This window comes from Oncorhynchus keta, chromosome 10 (assembly GCF_023373465.1).
Source record: "Oncorhynchus keta strain PuntledgeMale-10-30-2019 chromosome 10, Oket_V2, whole genome shotgun sequence".
NCBI classification, from domain to species: Eukaryota; Metazoa; Chordata; class Actinopteri; order Salmoniformes; family Salmonidae; genus Oncorhynchus; species Oncorhynchus keta.
Window position 1 is genome coordinate 77933632 of NC_068430.1, and position 22328 is coordinate 77955959.

At 44.7% G+C, this 22328-nt stretch overlaps 1 long non-coding RNA gene across 1 annotated transcript in view; it reads left to right on the forward strand.

The window, feature by feature from the left end:
* The window catches only part of LOC127932427 (uncharacterized), a 29675-nt gene that overhangs the window by 3417 nt on the left and 3930 nt on the right, over nt 1-22328 (forward strand). The window lies entirely within an intron of this gene.

Below are 22328 nucleotides of genomic sequence, written 5' to 3' on the forward strand. Positions count from 1 at the left end.
GAGAGATAGATGGAGTGGTGTAGAGGTGAGAAGAGAGGAGGATGGATATGTCTAAGAAAGAGAGATGATGGAGTGGTGTAGAGGGTAGAAGAGAGGAGGATGGATATGTCTAGAAGAGATAGATGGAGTGGTGTAGAGGGTGAGAGAGGAGGATGGATATGTCTAAAAAGAGAGAGATAGATGGAGTGGTGTAGAGGATGTGAAGAGATGGGATATTGGAAAAACAGAGATAGATGGAGTGAGAGAAAGGATGGAAAGGGAGAGAGAGAAAGGATGGAGAGGAGAGAGAGGATGGAAGAAGAGGTTGGGGAGACGGGAGAAGACGGAGAGAGCATTAGAGATGGTGAAAACAATTGCTGACAGACAGATTGAACAGACAGACAGACAGACAGACAGACAGACAGACAGACAGACAGACAGACAGACAGACAGACAGAGAAACAGACGGAGAGAGAGACAGAGAGAGAGAAACAGAGTGGGAGACAGAGAGACAAAGAGAGAGAGAGACAGGGAGAGGGAGGGAGAGAGAGAGACAGGGAGAGAGAGAGAGGGAGAGAGAGAGACAGACAGTAAGAGAGAGAGTATAGAGTAAGAGTAAAGAGAGAGAGTAGAGAGCGAGAGACTAGTCCGTAAAGCGACAGAGAAGGACAACCAGAGGTCTGCTCTGTTCTCCTCCCACCATTTCTCATCTCCTGACTGGGGTCATTTCCATACCTTCTCTGGGTGTTGGAAGTCCTGGAGGTGCTGTGAACAATGGAGCTCGATGGGCCTGGAAAGACCCATTGGGAGTCACACACACACACACACACACAGACACACACACACACACACACACACACACGTGTTTGTACACGCACACACACACACACACACACACACACACACACACACACACACACACACACACTGTCCATTACACACACATTACACACACACACACACACACACACACACACACACACTTTACACACACACACACACTCACTCGTATAGTGGTACACACACACTTGTGGTACACGCAACATACACACACACTCTCTCTCTCAGTACTCTAAGAGTGGAAGTATCTCTCTGTCCATTAACTGGCTATATTTGTACATGGACCACTCCCTCTGTCTTCCTCTTCCTTTCTCTCTCTACTCCCTCTTCCTCCTCCCTCTCTCTCTTTACTCCCTCTTCCTCCTCTCTCTTTACTCCCTCTTCCTCCTCTTTTTAATCCCTCTTCCTCCTCCCTCTCTCTCTCTCTCTCTCCCTCTTCCCTCCTCTCTCTACTCCCTCTTCCTCCTCCTCTCTCTTACTCCCTCTTCCCTTCCCTCTCCCTCTCTCTCTCTCTCTCTCTCTCTCTCTTTTACTCCCCTCTTCCTCCTCCCTCTTTCTCCTCTCTTTACTCCCTTCACTATTCCTCTCTTCCTCTCCCTCTTCCTCTCTATCCATCTCCACATTTCATCCTCGTGTTTCCTCTCCCTCACCCCCCTTTTCCAATCTTGTGTGACCTCAAGTTTTTGCGACTGAGGAAATTGACTGCTTCCATTAGCTCAGACTAAGCCAGGTCAGAACTACAGAGACGGGTCCTGCATCAGAAACACAGACCCACACACATGCATGCACACGCACACACTAAATGAACATGAAGATATCCTCTTTCTCAGTATGTGATGAGTTAAGACAGTGACCTCATCATCTCCTCTCTATCTTTCTCTCTCTCCCCCTTCCCCTTTCTCTCCATCCTCCTCTTTCTCTCCCATCCTCCTCTTTTTCTCCATCTCTCAGCCTCCTCTTTCTCTCCCATCCTCCTCTTTCTCTCCATCTCTCCATCCTCCTCTTTCTCTCCCCTCTTCCCTTTCTTCTCTAACGCAGGTCCACTGATAAAGGCTCATTGCCCCTGTTTCATTTAGCTCTCCTCCTGCTATTCTCATCCCTCCATCCCTCTCTCCTCCCTGCTATTCACAACACTTCTCTCTCATCCCTCCATCCCTCCCCCTGCTATATTCACAACTATCCCTCCATCCCTCTCTCCCTCTGCTATTCACAACACTTCTCTCATCACTCCATCCCCTCTCCCTCCCTGCTATTCAACACTTATCTCTCATCCCTCCCTCCATCCCTCTCTCCTCCATCCCTCTCTCAATCCCTGCTATTCACAACACTTCTCTCTCATCCCTCCCATCCCTCTCTCCTCCCTACTATTCACAACACTTCTATCTCATCCCTCTCTCCTCCCTGCTATTCACAACACTTTTCTCTCATCCCTCCATCCCTCTCTGCTATTCACAACACTTCACTCTCGTCCCTCCATCCCTTTCTACCTCCCTGCTATTCACAACACTTCTCTCCCTCCATCCCTCTCTCCCACCTGCTATTCACAACACTTCTCTCTCATCCTCCATCCCTCCTGCTATTCACAACACTTATCTCTCATCCCTCCATCCCTCTCTCCCTCCCTGCTATTCACAACACTTCTCTCTCATCCCTTCATCCCTCTCTCCCTCCATCCCTCTCTCCCTCCCTGCTATTCACAACACTTATCTCTCATCCCTCCATCCCTCTCTCCCTCCCTGTTATTCACAAAACTTCTCTCTCATCCCTCCATCCTTCCCTCACTCCCTGCTATTCACAACACTTCTCTCTCATCCCTCCATCCCTCTCTCCCTCCCTGCTATTCACAACACTTCTCTCTCATCCCTCCATCCTTCCCTCACTCCCTGCTATTCACAACACTTCTCTCTCATCCCTCCATCCCTCTCTCCCTCCCTGCTATTCACAACACTTCTCTCTCATCCCTCCATCCCTCTCTCCCTCCCTGCTATTCACAACACTTCTCTCTCATCACTCCATCCCTCTCTCCCTCCCTGCTATTCACAACACTTCTCTCTCATCCCTCCATCCTTCCCCCACTCCATGCTATTCACAACACTTCTCTCTCATCCCTCCATCCCTCTCTCCTCCCTGCTATTCACAACACTTCTCCTCTCATCCCTCCATCCCTCTCTCCCCTCCTGCTATTCACAACACTTCTCTCTCATCCCTCCATCCTCTCTCCTCCCTGCTATTCACAACACTTTTCTCTCATCCCTCCATCCCTCTCTCCCTCCCTGCTATTCACAACACTTCTCTCTCATCCCTCATCCTCTCTTCCTCCCTGCTATTCACAACACTTCTCTCTCATCCCTCCATCCCTCTCCCCTCCCTGTTATTCACAAAACTTCTCTCTCATCCCTCCATCCCTCTCTCCCTCCCTGTTATTCACAAAACTTCTCTCTCATCCCTCCATCCTTCCCTGACTCCTGCTATTCACAACACTTCTCTCTCATCCCTCCATCCTCTCTCCCTCCCTGCTATTCACATAACACTTCTCTCTCTATCCCTCCATCCTCTCTCTCCCCCCTGCTATTCACAACCTTCTCTCTCATCCCTCCATCCCTCTCTCCCTCCCTGCTATTCACCAACACTTCTCTCTCATCACTCCATCCCTCTCTCCCTCCCTGCTATTCACAGCACTTATCTCTCATCCCTCCCTCCATCCCTCTCTCCCTCCATCCTCTCTCAATCCCTGCTATTCACAACACTTCTCTCATCCCTCCATCCCTCTCTCCCTCCCTGCTATTCACAACACTTCTATCTCATCCCTCTCTCCCTCCCTGCTATTCACAACACTTTTCTCCTCATCCCTCCATCCCTCTCTGCTATTCACAACACTTCACTCTCGTCCCTCCATCCCTTTCTACCTCCTGCTCTTCACAACACTTCTCTCTCCCCTCCATCCCTCTCTCCCACCCTGCTATTCACAACACTTCTCTCTCATCCCTCCATCCCTCCCTGCTATTCGCCAACACTTATCTCTCATCCCTCCATCCTCTCTCCCTCCTGCTATTCACAACACTTCTCTCTCCATCCCTTCATCCTCTTCCCTCCATCCCTCTCTCCTCCCTGCTATTCACAACACTTATCTCTCATCCCTCCATCCCTCCTCCCTCCCTGTTATTCACAAAACTTCTCTCTCATCCCTCCATCCTTCCCTCACTCCCCTGCTATTCACAACACTTCTCTCTCATCCCTCCATCCCTCTCTCCTCCTGCTATTCACAACACTTCTCTCTCATCCCTTCATCCTTCCCTCACTCCCTGCTATTCACAACACTTCTCTCTCATCCCTCCATCCCTCTCTCCCTCCCTGCTATTCACAACACTTCTCTCTCATCCCCTCCATCCCTCTCCCTCCCTGTATTCACAACACTTCATCTCTCATCATCCATCCCTCTCTCCCTCCCTGCTATTCACAACACTTCTCTCTCATCCCTCCATCCTTCCCCACTCCATGCTATTCACAACATCTTCTCTCTCCATCCTCCATCCCTCTCTCCCTCCCTGCTATTCAACAACACTTCTTCTCATCCCTCCATCCTCTCTCCCTCCCTGCTATTCACAACACTTCTCTCTCATCCCTCCATCCCTCTCTCCCTCCCTGTTATTCACAAAACTTCTCTCTCATCCCTCCATCCCTCTCTCCCTCCCTGTTATTCACAAAACTTCTCTCTCATCCCTCCATCCTTCCCTGACTCCCTGCTATTCACAACACTTCTCTCTCATCACTCCATCCCTCTCTCCCTCCCTGCTATTCACAACACTTATCTCTCATCCCTCCCTCCATCCCTCTCTCCCTCCATCCCTCTCTCAATCCCTGCTATTCACAACACTTCTCTCTCATCCCTCCATCCCTCTCTCCCTCCCTGCTATTCACAACACTTCTATCTCATCCCTCTCTCCCTCCCTGCTATTCACAACACTTTTCTCTCATCCCTCCATCCCTCTCTGCTATTCACAACACTTCACTCTCGTCCCTCCATCCCTTTCTACCTCCCTGCTATTCACAACACTTCTCTCTCCCTCCATCCCTCTCTCCCACCCTGCTATTCACAACACTTCTCTCTCATCCCTCCATCCCTCCCTGCTATTCACAACACTTATCTCTCATCCCTCCATCCCTCTCTCCCTCCCTGCTATTCACAACACTTCTCATCCATCTTCATCCCTCTCTCCCTCCATCCCTCTCTCCCCTCCCTGCTATTCTAACACTTATCTCTCATCCCTCCATCCCTCTCTCCTCCCTGTTATTCACAAAACTTCTCTCTCATCCCTCCATCCTTCCCTCACCCCTGCTATTCACAACACTTCTCTCTCATCCCTCCATCCCTCTCTCCTCCCTGCTATTCACAACACTTCTCTCTCATCCCTTCATCCTTCCCCTCACTCCCTGCTATTCACAACACTTCTCTCTCATCCCTCCATCCCTCTCTCCCTCCCTGCTATTCCTGTACTTCTCTCTCTCATCCCTCCATCCCTCTCTCCCTGCTATTCACAACACTTCTCTCTCTCACTCCATCCCTCTCTCCCTCCCTGCTATTCACAACACTTCTCTCATCCCTCCATCCTTCCCCCACTCCATGCTATTCACAACACTTCTCTCTCATCCCTCCATCCCTCTCTCCCTCCTGCTATTCACAACACTTCTCTCTCATCCCTCATCCCTCTCTCCCTCCCTGCTATTCACAACACTTCTCTCTCATCCCTCCATCCCTCTCTCCCCTCCCTGCTATTCACAACACTTTTCTCTCATCCCTTCCATCGCTCTCTCTCCCCTGCTATTCACAACACTTCTCTCTCATCCCTCCATCCCCTCTCCCTCCCCTGCTATTCACCCAACACTTCTCTCTCATCCCTCCATCCTCTCTCCCTCCCTGTTATTCACAACTTCTCTCTCATCCTGTCCACTCTCTCCCTCCCTGTTATTCACAAAACTTCTCTCTCATCCCTCCATCCTTCCCTGACTCCTGCTATTCACAACACTTCTCTCTCATCCCTCCATCCCTCTCTCCTCCCTGCTATTCACAACACTTCTCTCTCATCCCTCCATCCTTGCCTCACTCCCCTGCTATTCACAACACTTCTCTCTCATCCCTCCATCCCTCTCTCCCCCTCCCTGCTATTCACAACACTTCTCTCTCATCCTCCATCCCTCTCTCCCTCCCTGCTATTCATTAACACTTCTCTCATCACTTCCATCCCTCTCTCCCTCCTTGCTATTCACAACACTTCTCTCTCATCCCTCCATCCTTCCCCCACTCCCTGCTATTCACAACACTTCTCTCTCATCCTCTATCCCTCTCTCCCTCCCTGCTATTCACAACACTTCTCTCTCATCCTCCATCCCTCTCTCCCTCCCTGCTATTCACAACACTTCTTCTCTCATCCCTCCATCCCTCTCTCCCTCCCTGCTATTCACAACACTTTCTCTCATCCTCCATCCCTCTCTCCCTCCCTGCTATTCACAACACTTCTCTCTCATCCCTCCATCCCTCTCTCCCTCCCTGCTATTCACAACACTTCTCTCTCATCCCTCCATCCCTCTCTCCCCTCCCTGCTATTCACAACACTTCTCTCTCATCCCTCCATCCCTCTCTCCCTCCCTGCTATTCACAACACTTATCTCTCATCCCTCCATCCCCCTCTCCTTCCCTGCTATTCACAACACTTCTATCTCATCCCTCTCTCCCTCCCTGCTATTCACAACACTTCTCTCTCATCCCTCCATCCCTCTCTGCTATTCACAACACTTCCCTCTCGTCTCTCCATCCCTCTCAACCTCCCTGCTATTCACAACACTTTTCTCTCATCCCTCCATCCCTCTCAACCTCCCTGCTATTCACAACACTTCTCTCTCATCCCTCTCTCCCTCCCTGCTATTCACAACACTTCTCTCTCATCCCTCCATCCCTCTCTGCTATTCACAACACTTCTCTCTCATCCCTCCATACCTCCCTGCTATTCACAACACTTCCCTCTCATCCCTCCATCCCTCCCTGTTATTCACAACACTTCTCTCTCATCCCTCTCTGTGCGTATGTACGTGTGTGTGTGTGTGTGTGTGTGTGTGTGTGTGTGTGTGCGTGCGTGCGTGCGTGCGTGCGTGCTTGTTTGTTTGTAAGTGTGTGAATGTGATCCTCTTGCCAGGCAGTACTTTCACCATATAATGAATGGTGCGTGTTAAGACACACACTGTCCCAAATGGCACCCTATTCCCTATCCAGAGCACTACTTTAGACCAGGGTAGGGCTCCCTATTCCCTACATAGAGCACTACTTTAGACCAGGGTAGGGCTCCCTATTCCCTACATAGAGCACTACTTTAGACCAGGGTAGGGCTCCCTATTCCCTACATAGAGCACTACTTTAGACCAGGATAGGGCACCCTATTCCCTACATAGAGCACTACTTTAGACCAGGGCAGGGCACCTATTCCCTACATAGAACACTACTTTAGACCAGGGTAGGGCACCCTATTCCCTACATAGAGCACTACTTTAGACCATGGTAGGGCACCCCATTCCCTACATAGAGCACTACTTTAGACCATGGTAGGACCCCATTTGGGACATTGTCATGGTTACATGTGGAGAAGGATAGAGATGAAGGTTGGCAGCTATGAGCTGACTATAGGGCAGATCTCTAGCATGTACTGTAGTCTGGTGTGTTCTGTAATATACATGATTAAACTGACTCATTCAGATCAAGTATGCCTGAATACCACAGAGAGGGAGAGAGAGAGAGAGAGAGAACGAGCGAGGAAAATACTTATTTTTTGCTTTTGAGATTACATTTTGTGTTTAGAAATAGTTTTTGTCATTTGCAGTTATACAAACTGTTTGCAAAGCTGTGTCTGTGTGTGTGTGTGTGTAACATCATTAGAAAAAGCGCTAGAGGACAAAGTTTATCAGTGTAACAACTAATTACCTTCACCATGGGAAGGACGGAGGGAGGTAAAGATTGGAGGAGAGAGAGGAGAGAGAAGCGGAGAGGAGAGAGAGGAGAGGAGAGAGGAGATAGGAGTGAGAGAAGAGGAGAGAAGAGTGAGAGAGAAACAGAAGGGTAAACAGAGGAAAGCAAGCGAGGAGAGAGGGAGAAAGAGAGAATAGGAGAGAGAGAGAGAAAGAGAGAGAAAGAGAGAAGAGGAGAGAGAGAGAGAGAAAGAGAGAGAAAGAGAGAAGAGGAGAGAGGGAGAAAGAGAGAAGAGGAGAGAGAGAGAAAGAGAGAAGATGAGAGAGAGGGAAAGAGAGAAGAGGAGAGAGAGAGAAAGAGAAGAGGAGAGAGAGAGAAAGAGAAGAGGAGAGAGAGAAAGAGAGAAGAGGAGAGAGAGAGAAAGAGAGAAGATGAGAGAGAGGGAAAGAGAGAAGAGGAGAGAGAGAGAAAGAGAGAAAGAGAGAAGAGGAGAGAGGGAGAAAGAGAGAAGAGGAGAGAGGGAGAAAGAGAGGAGATAGAGAAAGAGAGAGGAGATAGAGAAAGAGAGAGAGAGAGAGAAAGAGAGAAGAGGAGAGAGAGGGAAAGAGAGAAGAGGAGAGAGAGAGAAAGAGAGAAGAGGAGAGAGGGAGAAAGAGAGAAGAGGAGAGAGGGAGAAAGAGAGGAGATAGAGAAAGAGAGAGGAGATAGAGAAAGAGAGAGAGAGAGAGAAAGAGAGAAGAGGAGAGAGAGGGAAAGAGAGAAGAGGAGAGAGAGGGAAAGAGAGAAGAGGAGAGAGAGAGAAAGAGAAGAGGAGAGAGAGAGAAAGAGAGAAGAGGAGAGAGAGGGAAAGAGAGAAGAGGAAAGAGAGAGAGAGAAAGAGAGAAGAGGAGAGAGGGAGAAAGAAAGGAGAGAGAGGGAGTAAGAGAGGAGAGAGAGAGAAAGAGAGAGAGGGAGAGAAAGAGAGAAGAGGAGAGAGAGAGAAAGAGAGAAGAGGAGAGAGGGAGAAAGAGAGAAGAGGAGAGAGGGAGAAAGAGAGAAGAGGAGAGAGGGAGAAAGAGAAGAGGAGAGAGGGAGAAAGAGAAGAGGAGAGAGGGAGAAAGAGAAGAGGAGAGAGGGAGAAAGAGAGAGAGAGAGAAAGAGAGAAGAGGAGAAGGAGAAAGAGAGAGAGAGAGAAAGATAGAAGAGGAGAGAGGGAGAAAGAGAGAAGAGGAGAGAGAGAGAGAGAGAAAGAGAGAAGAGGAGAGAGGGAGAAAGAGAGAAGAGGAGAGAGGGAGAAAGAGAGAAGAGGAGAGAGAGAGAAAGAGAGAAGAGGAGAGAGGAGAAAGAGAGAAGAGGAGAGAGAGAGAAAGATAGAAGAGGAGAGAGGGAGGGAGAAAGAGAGAAGAGGAGAGAGGGAGGGAGAAAGAGAGAAGAGGAGAGAGGGAGGGAGAAAGAGAGAAGAGGAGAGAGGGAGGGAGAAAGAGAGAAGAGGAGAGAGGGAGAAAGAGAGAAGAGGAGAGAGGGAGAAAGAGAGAAGAGGAGAGAGAGAGAAAGAGAGAAGAGGAGAGAGGGAGGGAGAAAGAGAGAAGAGGAGAGAGGGAGGGAGAAAGAGAGAAGAGGAGAGAGGGAGAAAGAGAGAAGAGGAGAGAGAGAGAAAGAGAGAAGAGGAGAGAGGGAGAAAGAGAGATTGTGTAATGTAGCTAGCAGCATCTTTTCCAGAGACCAGTAAATGTCTAGTGTAACTAAAACAGGAAAACCACCTTGGGATACACAGGAGTCACCACACTATGGGGTCGGGCCTTGGTTTAAACTAGGAATAGGGTGCACCAGGTAGGGAATAGCCTGTCATTTGGGATATTAATAAAAGCATACAGTGGGGCAAAAAAGTATTTAGTCAGCCACCAATTGTGCAAGTTCTCCCACTTAAAAAGATGAGAGGGGCCTGTAATTTTCATCATAGGTACCCTTCAACTATGACAGACAAAATGAGAAATCACATTGTAGGATTTTTAATGAATTCATTTGCAAATTATGCTGGAAAATAAGAATTTGGTCAATAACAAAAGTTTCTCAATACTTTGTTATATACTTTGTTGGCAATGACAGATTCTTCACACGGTTTTCACACACTCTTGTTGGTATTTTGGCCCATTCCTTCATGCAGATCTCCTCTAGAGCAGTGATGTTTTGGGGCTGTTGCTGGGCAACACGGACTTTCAACTCCCTCCAAAGATTGTCTATGGAGTTGAGATCTGGAGACTGGCTAGCCCACTCCAGGACCTTGAAATGCTTCTTACGAAGCCACTCCTTCGTTGCCCGGGCGGGCATTGTCATGCTGAAAGACCCAGCCACGTTTCATCTTCAATGCCCTTGCTGATGGAAGAAGGTTTTCACTCAAAATCTCATGATACATGGCCCCATTCATTCTTTCTTTTACACGGATCAGTCGTCCTGATCCCTTTGCAGAAAAACAGCCCCAAAGCATGATGTTTCCACCCCCATGCTTCACAGTAGGTATGGTGTTTTTTGGATGCAACTCAGCATTCTTTGTCCTCCAAACACGACGAGTTGAGTTTTTAACAAAAAGTTATATTTTGGTTTCATCTGACCATATGACATTCTCCCAATCTTCTTCTGGATCATCCAAATGCTCTCTAGCAAACTTCAGACAGGCCTGGACATGTACTGGCTTAAGCAGGGGGACACGTCTGGCACTGCAGGATTTGAGTCCCTGGCGGCGTAGTGTGTTACTGATAGTAGGCTTTGTTACTTTGGTCCCAGCTCTCTGCAGGTCATTCACTAGGTTCCCCCGTGTGGTTCTGGAATTTTTGCTCACCGTTCTTGTGATCATTTTCACCCCACGGGGTGAGATCTTGCGTGGATCCCCAGATCGAGGGAGATTATCAGTGGTCTTGTATGTCTTCCATTTCCTAATAATTGCTCCCAAAGTTGAGTTCCTCAAACCAAGCTGCTTACCTATTACAGATTCAGTCTTCCCAGCCTGGTGCAGGTCTACAATTTTGTTTCTGGTGTCCTTTGACAGCTCTTTGGTCTTGACCATAGTGGAGTTTGGAGTGTGACTGTTTGAGGTTGTGGACAGGTGTCTTTTATACTGATAACAAGTTCAAACAGGTGCCATTAATACAGGTAATGAGTGGAGGACAGAGGAGCCTCTTAAAGAAGAAGTTACAGGTCTGTGAGAGCCAGAAATCTTGCTTGTTTGTTGGTGACCAAATACTTATTTTCCACCATAATTTGCAAATAAATTCATAAAAAAATCCTACAATGTGATTTTCTGGATTTTTCTTCTTCTAATTTTGTCTGTCATAGTTGAAGTGTACCTATGATGAAAACTACAGGCCTCTCTTATCTTTTTAACTGGGAGAACTTACAGGCAGACTCACACTATACATCAACCCTAAAACCACGACACAAAAGGGCAACACTAGTAGATAAAGGTTGGTAGGGATGAATAAAATCTCAAGGTTAGAATGGTGCTGATCTGACACACTTCTCTGTGTCTGAATAGTCATAACAAGTCACATTAATGGTGACAGGAAAAGGTCTCCATATTTAAACCACAACATATTAATGGTGACAGGAAAAGGTCTCCATATTTAAACCACAACATATTAATGGTGTCAGGAAAAGGTCTCCATATTTAAACCACAACCCATTAATGGTGACAGGAAAAGGTCTCCATATTTAAACCACAACATATTAATGGTGACAGGAAAAGGTCTCCATATTTAAACCACAACATATTAATGGTGACAGGAAAAGGTCTCCATATTTAAACCACAACATATTAATGGTGTCAGGAAAAGGTCTCCATATTTAAACCACAACCCATTAATGGTGACTGGCTAGGTCTCCATATTTAAACCACAACATATTAATGGTGACAGGAAAAGGTCTCCATATTTAAACCACAACCCATTAATGGTGACAGGAAAAGGTCTCCATATTTAAACCACAACATATTAATGGTGACAGGAAAAGGTCTCCATATTTAAACCACAACATATTAATGGTGACAGGAAAAGGTCTCCATATTTAAACCACAACATATTAATGGTGTCAGGAAAAGGTCTCCATATTTAAACCACAACCCATTAATGGTGACAGGAAAAGGTCTCCATATTTAAACCACAATATATTAATGGTGACAGGAAAAGGTCTCCATATTTAAACCACAACATATTAATGGTGACAGGAAAAGGTCTCCATATTTAAACCACAATATATTAATGGTGACAGGAAAAGGTCTCCATATTTAAACCACAAATTATTAATGGTGACAGGAAAAGGTCTCCATATTTAAACCACAACATATTAATTAATGGTGACAGGCAACGGTCTCCATATTTAAACCACAACATATTAATGGTGACAGGAAAAGGTCTCCATATTTAAACCACAACATATTAATGGTGACAGGAAAAGGTCTCCATATTTAAACCACAACATATTAATGGTGACAGGAAAAGGTCTCCATATTTAAACCACAACACATTAATGGTGACAGGAAAAGGTCTCCATATTTAAACCACAATATATTAATGGTGACAGGAAAAGGTCTCCATATTTAAACCACATCACTTCATATTAATGGTGACAGGAAAAGGTCTCCATATTTAAACCACAATATATTAATGGTGACAGGAAAAGGTCTCCATATTTAAACCACAACATATTAATGGTGACAGGAAAAGGTCTCCATATTTAAACCACATCACTTCATATTAATGGTGACAGGAAAAGGTCTCCATATTTAAACCACAACATATTAATGGTGACAGGAAAAGGTCTCCATATTTAAACCACAACACTTCATATTAATGGTGACAGGAAAAGGTCTCCATATTTAAACCACAACATATTAATGGTGACAGGAAAAGGTCTCCATATTTAAACCACAACATATTAATGGTGACAGGAAAAGGTCTCCATATTTAAACCACAACATATTAATGGTGACAGGAAAAGGTCTCCATATTTAAACCACAATATATTAATAGTGACAGGAAAAGGTCTCCATATTTAAACCACAACATATTAATGGTGACAGGAAAAGGTCTCCATATTTAAACCACAACATATTAATGGTGACAGGAAAAGGTCTCCATATTTAAACCACAACATATTAATGGTGACAGGAAAAGGTCTCCATATTTAAACCACAACATATTAATGGTGACAGGAAAAAGGTCTCCATATTTAAACCACAACATATTAATGGTGACAGGAAAAGGTCTCCATATTTAAACCACAACATATTAATGGTGACAGGAAAAGGTCTCCATATTTAAACCACAACATATTAATGGTGACAGGAAAAGGTCTCCATATTTAAACCACAACCCATTAATGGTGACAGGAAAAGGTCTCCATATTTAAACCACAATATATTAATAGTGACAGGAAAAGGTCTCCATATTTAAACCACAATATATTAATGGTGACAGGAAAAGGTCTCCATATTTAAACCACAACATATTAATGGTGACAGGAAAAGGTCTCCATATTTAAACCACAACATATTAATGGTGACAGGAAAAGGTCTCCATATTTAAACCACAACATATTAATGGTGACAGGAAAAGGTCTCCATATTTAAACCACAACATATTAATGGTGACAGGAAAAGGTCTCCATATTTAAACCACAACATATTAATGGTGACAGGAAAAGGTCTCCATATTTAAACCACAACATATTAATGGTGACAGGAAAAGGTCTCCATATTTAAACCACAACCCATTAATGGTGACAGGAAAAGGTCTCCATATTTAAACCACAATATATTAATGGTGACAGGAAAAGGTCTCCATATTTAAACCACAACATATTAATGGTGACAGGAAAAGGTCTCCATATTTAAACCACTACATATTAATGGTGACAGGAAAAGGTCTCCATATTTAAACCACTTCATATTAATGGTGACAGGAAAAGGTCTCCATATTTAAACCACAACACTTCATATTAATGGTGACAGGAAAAGGTCTCCATATTTAAACCACAACATATTAATGGTGACAGGAAAAGGTCTCCATATTTAAACCACAATATATTAATGGTGACAGGAAAAGGTCTCCATATTTAAACCACAACATATTAATGGTGACAGGAAAAGGTCTCCATATTTAAACCACAATATATTAATGGTGACAGGAAAAGGTCTCCATATTTAAACCACAACATATTAATGGTGACAGGAAAAGGTCTCCATATTTAAACCACAACATATTAATGGTGACAGGAAAAGGTCTCCATATTTAAACCACAACATATTAATGGTGACAGGAAAAGGTCTCCATATTTAAACCACAACATATTAATGGTGACAGGAAAAGGTCTCCATATTTAAACCACAACATATTAATGGTGACAGGAAAAGGTCTCCATATTTAAACCACAACACATTAATGGTGACAGGAAAAGGTCTCCATATTTAAACCACAATATATTAATGGTGACAGGAAAAGGTCTCCATATTTAAACCACAACATATTAATAGTGACAGGAAAAGGTCTCCATATTTAAACCACAACACTTCATATTAATGGTGACAGGAAAAGGTCTCCATATTTAAACCACAATATATTAATGGTGACAGGAAAAGGTCTCCATATTTAAACCACAATATATTAATGGTGACAGGAAAAGGTCTCCATATTTAAACCACAACATATTAATAGTGACAGGAAAAGGTCTCCATATTTAAACCACAACACTTCATATTAATGGTGACAGGAAAAGGTCTCCATATTTAAACCACAACATATTAATGGTGACTGGCTAGGTCTCCATATTTAAACCACAACATATTAATGGTGACAGGAAAAGGTCTCCATATTTAAACCACAACCCATTAATGGTGACAGGAAAAGGTCTCCATATTTAAACCACAACATATTAATGGTGACAGGAAAAGGTCTCCATATTTAAACCACAACATATTAATGGTGACAGGAAAAGGTCTCCATATTTAAACCACAACACATTAATGGTGACAGGAAAAGGTCTCCATATTTAAACCACAACATATTAATGGTGACAGGAAAAGGTCTCCATATTTAAACCACAACATATTAATGGTGACAGGAAAAGGTCTCCATATTTAAACCACAACATATTAATGGTGACAGGAAAAGGTCTCCATATTTAAACCACAACATATTAATGGTGACAGGAAAAGGTCTCCATATTTAAACCACAACATATTAATGGTGACAGGAAAAGGTCTCCATATTTAAACCACAACATATTAATGGTGACAGGAAAAGGTCTCCATATTTAAACCACAACATATTAATGGTGACAGGAAAAGGTCTCCATATTTAAACCACAACATATTAATGGTGACAGGAAAAGGTCTCCATATTTAAACCACAACATATTAATGGTGACAGGAAAAGGTCTCCATATTTAAACCACAACATATTAATGGTGACAGGAAAAGGTCTCCATATTTAAACCACAACATATTAATGGTGACAGGAAAAGGTCTCCATATTTAAACCACAACATATTAATGGTGACAGGAAAAGGTCTCCATATTTAAACCACAACATATTAATGGTGACAGGAAAAGGTCTCCATATTTAAACCACAACATATTAATGGTGACAGGAAAAGGTCTCCATATTTAAACCACAACATATTAATGGTGACAGGAAAAGGTCTCCATATTTAAACCACAACATATTAATGGTGACAGGAAAAGGTCTCCATATTTAAACCACAACATATTAATGGTGACAGGAAAAGGTCTCCATATTTAAACCACAACATATTAATGGTGACAGGAAAAGGTCTCCATATTTAAACCACTTCATATTAATGGTGACAGGAAAAGGTCTCCATATTTAAACCACTTCATATTAATGGTGACAGGAAAAGGTCTCCATATTTAAACCACAACATATTAATGGTGACAGGAAAAGGTCTCCATATTTAAACCACAACATATTAATGGTGACAGGAAAAGGTCTCCATATTTAAACCACAACATATTAATGGTGACAGGAAAAGGTCTCCATATTTAAACCACAACATATTAATGGTGACAGGAAAAGGTCTCCATATTTAAACCACAACATATTAATGGTGACAGGAAAAGGTCTCCATATTTAAACCACAACATATTAATGGTGACAGGAAAAGGTCTCCATATTTAAACCACAACATATTAATGGTGACAGGAAAAGGTCTCCATATTTAAACCACAACCCATTAATGGTGACAGGAAAAGGTCTCCATATTTAAACCACAACATATTAATGGTGACAGGAAAAGGTCTCCATATTTAAACCACAACACATTAATGGTGACAGGAAAAGGTCTCCATATTTAAACCACAACATATTAATGGTGACAGGAAAAGGTCTCCATATTTAAACCACAACACATTAATGGTGACAGGAAAAGGTCTCCATATTTAAACCACAACATATTAATGGTGACAGGAAAAGGTCTCCATATTTCAACCACAACACTTATTAATGCCAATTTAGGCTTCATTAAATAAACCTCAACATTTTTGTAAATTCTGTTTTGGCTGTGATAACAGACCATAAGGACCGTTGGCAGTAGATAACAGACCATAAGGACCGTTGGCTGTGATAACAGACCATAAGGACCGTTAATGGTAGATAACAGGAAAAGGTTGGCATATTTAACAGACCATAAGGACCGTTGGCAGTAGATAACAGACCATAAGGACCGTTGGCGGTAGATAACAGACCATAAGGACCGTTGGCAGTAGATAACAGACCATAAGGACCGTTGGCAGTAGATAACAGACCATAAGGACCGTTGGCAGTAGATAACAGACCATAAGGACCGTTGGCAGTAGATAACAGACCATAAGGACCGTTGGCAGTAGATAACAGACCATAAGGACCGTTGGCTGTGATAACAGACCATAAGGACCGTTGGCTGTGATAACAGACCATAAGGACCGTTGGCAGTGACCGTTGGCTGTGATAACAGACCATAAGGACCGTTGGCTGTGATAACAGACCATAAGGACCGTTGGCAGTAGATAACAGACCATAAGGACCGTTGGCAGTAGATAACAGACCATAAGGACCGTTGGCTGTGATAACAGACCATAAGGACCGTTGGCAGTAGATAACAGACCATAAGGACCGTTGGCAGTAGATAACAGACCATAAGGACCGTTGGCTGTGATAACAGACCATAAGGACCGTTGGCAGTAGATAACAGACCATAAGGACCGTTGGCTGTGATAACAGACCATAAGGACCGTTAAGGTAGATAACAGACCATATGACCGTTGGCGTAGATAACAGACCATAAGGACCGTTGGCAGTAGATAACAGACCATAAGGACCGTTGGCTGTAGATAACAGACCATAAGGACCGTTGGCAGTAGATAACAGACCATAAGGACCGTTGGCAGTAGATAACAGACCATAAGGACCGTTGGCAGTAGATAACAGACCATAAGGACCGTTGACAGTAGATAACAGACCATAAGGACCGTTGGCAGTAGATAACAGACCATAAGGACCGTTGGCTGTGATAACAGACCATAAGGACCGTTGGCTGTGATAACAGACCATAAGGACCGTTGGCAGTAGATAACAGACCATAAGGACCGTTGGCAGTAGATAACAGACCATAAGGACCGTTGGCTGTGATAACAGACCATAAGGACCGTTGGCAGTAGATAACAGACCATAAGGACCGTTGGCAGTAGATAACAGACCATAAGGACCGTTGGCTGTGATAACAGACCATAAGGACCGTTGGCAGTAGATAACAGACCATAAGGACCGTTGGCAGTAGATAACAGACCATAAGGACCGTTGGCTGTGATAACAGACCATAAGGACCGTTGGCAGTAGATAACAGACCATAAGGACCGTTGGCTGTGATAACAGACCATAAGGACCGTTGGCAGTAGATAACAGACCATAAGGACCGTTGGCAGTAGATAACAGACCATAAGGACCGTTGGCTGTGATAACAGACCATAAGGACCGTTGGCTGTGATAACAGACCATAAGGACCGTTGGCTGTGATAACAGACCATAAGGACCGTTGGCAGTAGATAACAGACCATAAGGACCGTTGGCAGTAGATAACAGACCATAAGGACCGTTGGCTGTGATAACAGACCATAAGGACCGTTGGCTGTGATAACAGACCATATGGACCGTTGGCTGTGATAACAGACCATAAGGACCGTTGGCTGTGATAACAGACCATAAGGACCGTTGGCTGTGATAACAGACCATAAGGACCGTTGGCTGTAGATAACAGACCATAAGGACCGTTGGCTGTGATAACAGACCATAAGGGCTGTGATAACAGACCATAAGGACCGTTGGCTGTGATAACAGACCATAAGGACCACTGTAGATAACAGACCATAAGGACCGTTGGCAGCGACCATAAGGACGTAGATAACAGACCATATGACCGTTGGCTGTGATAACAGACCATAAGGACCGTTGGCTGTGATAACAGACCATAAGGACCGTTGGCTGTGATAACAGACCATAAGGACCGTTGGCTGTGATAACAGACCATAAGGACCGTTGGCTGTGATAACAGACCATAAGGACCGTTGGCTGTAGATAACAGACCATATGACCGTTGGCTGTGATAACAGACCATAAGGACCGTTGGCTAATAACAGACCATAAGGACGCTAAGCAGTAGATAACAGACCATAAGGACCGTTGGCAGTAGATAACAGACCATAAGGACCGTTGGCAGTAGATAACAGACCATAAGGACCGTTGGCAGTAACATAACAGACCATAAGGGACCGTTGGCTGTAGATAACAGACCATAAGGACCGTTGGCTGTAGATAACAGACCATAAGGACCGTTGGCAGTAGATAACAGACCATAAGGACCGTTAAGGTAGATAACAGACCATAAGGACCGTTGGCAGTAGATAACAGACCATAAGGACCGTTGGCAGTAGATAACAGACCATAGGACCGTTGGCATATGACCGTAGATAACAGACCATAAGGACCGTTGGCAGTAGATAACAGACCATAAGGACCGTTGGCAGTGATAACAGACCATAAGGACCGTTGGCTGTGATAACAGACCATAAGGACCATGTTGGCTGTAGATAACAGACCATAAGGACCGTTGGCAGTGATAACAGACCATATGACCGCTAGACCATAAGACCGTTGGCTGTGATAACAGACCATAAGGACCATAAGGACCGTTGGCAGTAGATAACAGACCATAAGGACCGTTGGCAGTAGATAACAGACCATAAGGACCGTTGGCTGTGATAACAGACCATAAGGACCGTTGGCTGTGATAACAGACCATAAGGACCGTTGGCTGTGACCGTTGGCTGTGATAACAGACCATAAGGACCGTTGGCTGTGATAACAGACCATAAGGACCGTTGGCTGTGATAACAGACCATAAGGACCGTTGGCAGTAGATAACAGACCATAAGGACCGTTGGCAGTAGATAACAGACCATAAGGACCGTTGGCTGTGATAACAGACCATAAGGACCGTTGGCAGTAGATAACAGACCATAAGGACCGTTGGCATGTGATAACAGACCATAAGGACCGTTGGCTGTGATAACAGACCATAAGGACCGTTGGCAGTAGATAACAGACCATAAGGACCGTTGGCTGTGATAACAGACCATAAGGACCGTTGGCTGTGATAACAGACCATAAGGACCGTTGGCAGTAGATAACAGACCATAAGGACCGTTGGCTGTGATAACAGACCATAAGGACCGTTGGCAGTAGATAACAGACCATAAGGACCTGTTGGCAGTAGATAACAGACCATAAGGACCGTTGGCAGTAGATAACAGACCATAAGGACCGTTGGCAGTAGATAACAGACCATAAGGACCGTTGGCAGTAGATAACAGACCATAAGGACCGTTGGCAGTAGAAAACAGACCATAAGGACCTGTTGGCAGTAGATAACAGACCATAAGGACCGTTGGCAGTAGATAACAGACCATAAGGACCGTTGGCAGTAGATAACAGACCATAAGGACCGTTGGCAGTAGATAACAGACCATAAGGACCGTTGGCAGTAGATAACAGACCATAAGGACCGTTGGCAGTAGATAACAGACCATAGGACCGTTGGCAGTAGATAACAGACCATAAGGACCGTTGGCAGTAGATAACAGACCATAAGGACCGTTGGCAGTAGATAACAGACCATAAGGACCGTTGGCAGTAGATAACAGACCATAAGGACCGTTGGAAGTAGATAACAGACCATAAGGACCGTTGGCAGTAGATAACAGACCATAAGGACCGTTGGCTGTAGATAACAGACCATAAGGACCGTTGGCAGTAGATAACAGACCATAAGGACCGTTGGCAGTAGATAACAGACCATAAGGACCGTTGGCTGTAGATAACAGACCATAAGGACCGTTAGCTGTGATAACAGACCATAAGACCATAGATAACAGACCATAAGGACCGTTGGCAGTAGATAACAGACCATAAGGACCGTTGGCAGTAGATAACAGACCATAAGGACCGTTGGCAGTAGATAACAGACCATAAGGACCGTTGGCAGTAGATAACAGACCATAAGGACCGTTGGCAGTAGATAACAGACCATAAGGACCGTTGGCAGTAGATAACAGACCATAAGGACCGTTGGCAGTAGATAACAGACCATAAGGACCGTTGGCAGTAGATAACAGACCATAAGGACCGTTGGCAGTAGATAACAGACCATAAGGACCGTTGGCAGTAGATAACAGACCATAAGGACCGTTGGCAGTAGATAACAGACCATAAGGACCGTTGGCAGTAGATAACAGACCATAAGGACCGTTGGCAGTAGATAACAGACCATAAGGACCGTTGGCAGTAGATAACAGACCATAAGGACCGTTGGCAGTAGATAACAGACCATAAGGACCGTTGGCAGTAGATAACAGACCATAAGGACCGTTGGCTGTAGATAACAGACCATAAGGACCGTTGGCAGTAGATAACAGACCATAAGGACCGTTGGCAGTAGATAACAGACCATAAGGACCGTTGGCAGTAGATAACAGACCATAAGGACCGTTGGCAGTAGATAACAGACCATAAGGACCGTTGGCAGTAGATAACAGACCATAAGGACCGTTGACAGTAGATAACAGACCATAAGGACCGTTGGCAGTAGATAACAGACCATAAGGACCGTTGGCAGTAGATAACAGACCATAAGGACCGTTGGCAGTAGATAACAGACCATAAGGACCGTTGGCTATGATAACAGACCATAAGGACCGTTGGCAGTAGATAACAGACCATAAGGACCGTTGGCTGTGATAACAGACCATAAGGACCGTTGGCTGTGATAACAGACCATAAGGACCGTTGGCTGTGATAACAGACCATAAGGACCGTTGGCAGTAGATAACAGACCATAAGGACCGTTGACAGTAGATAACAGACCATAAGGACCGTTGGCAGTAGATAACAGACCATAAGGACCGTTGGCAGTAGATAACAGACCATAAGGACCGTTGGCTATGATAACAGACCATAAGGACCGTTGGCTATGATAACAGACCATAAGGACCGTTGGCAGTAGATAACAGACCATAAGGACCGTTGGCAGTAGATAACAGACCATAAGGACCGTTGGCAGTAGATAACAGACCATAAGGACCGTTGGCTGTGATAACAGACCATAAGGACCGTTGGCAGTAGATAACAGACCATAAGGACCGTTGACAGTAGATAACAGACCATAAGGACCGTTGGCTGTGATAACAGACCATAAGGACCGTTGGCTATGATAACAGACCATAAGGACCGTTGGCAGTAGATAACAGACCATAAGGACCGTTGGCAGTAGATAACAGACCATAAGGACCGTTGGCAGTAGATAACAGACCATAAGGACCGTTGGCTATGATAACAGACCATAAGGACCGTTGGCAGTAGATAACAGACCATAAGGACCGTTGGCAGTAGATAACAGACCATAAGGACCGTTGGCAGTAGATAACAGACCATAAGGACCGTTGGCAGTAGATAACAGACCATAAGGACCGTTGGCAGTAGATAACAGACCATAAGGACCGTTGACAGTAGATAACAGACCATAAGGACCGTTGGCAGTAGATAACAGACCATAAGGACCGTTGGCAGTAGATAACAGACCATAAGGACCGTTGGCAGTAGATAACAGACCATAAGGACCGTTGGCTATGATAACAGACCATAAGGACCGTTGGCAGTAGATAACAGACCATAGGACCGTTGGCTGTGATAACAGACCATAAGGACCGTTGGCTGTGATAACAGACCATAAGGACCGTTGACAGTAGATAACAGACCATAAGGACCGTTGGCAGTAGATAACAGACCATAAGGACCGTTGGCAGTAGATAACAGACCATAAGGACCGTTGGCTATGATAACAGACCATAAGGACCGTTGGCTAACAGACCATGATAACAGACCATAAGGACCGTTGGCAGTGATAACGATAACAGACCATAAGGACCGTTGGCTAGATAACAGACCATAGGACCGTTGGCAGTAGATAACAGACCATAAGGACC